We start from the raw sequence: 340 nt of genomic DNA, 5'->3' as shown, positions 1-340 counted from the left end.
GACATACGCACGCACGCACGCACGCACGCACGCACGCACGCACGCACGCACGCATATCCCTGTTAATTCCCAAGCATGCATGAATAGGGCTTGGAGCGGCTTACTAGGTGCGCTGCCTTCCTTTGATGTTGTGATAATAAATTACCGTTTGTTTTAATTGCCGTAAATTATGGAATTAATTCTGTTATCGTTTGATAACATTGCGCTTGATTAGGTTCGTGCGCAACTCAGCATCGCTTTGTGGTGCTAGCACAGTACACTACACACCACTCCCTCACCTCTCTGTACTAGCACCACATACACTACACACCACTCCCTCACCTCTCTGTACTAGCACCAC

This window comes from Priapulus caudatus, unplaced genomic scaffold (assembly GCF_000485595.1).
Source record: "Priapulus caudatus unplaced genomic scaffold, Priapulus_caudatus-5.0.1 Scaffold5273, whole genome shotgun sequence".
In the NCBI taxonomy this organism is placed as follows: domain Eukaryota; kingdom Metazoa; phylum Priapulida; class Priapulimorpha; order Priapulimorphida; family Priapulidae; genus Priapulus; species Priapulus caudatus.
Note: the sequence above shows the minus strand (reverse complement) of the source record.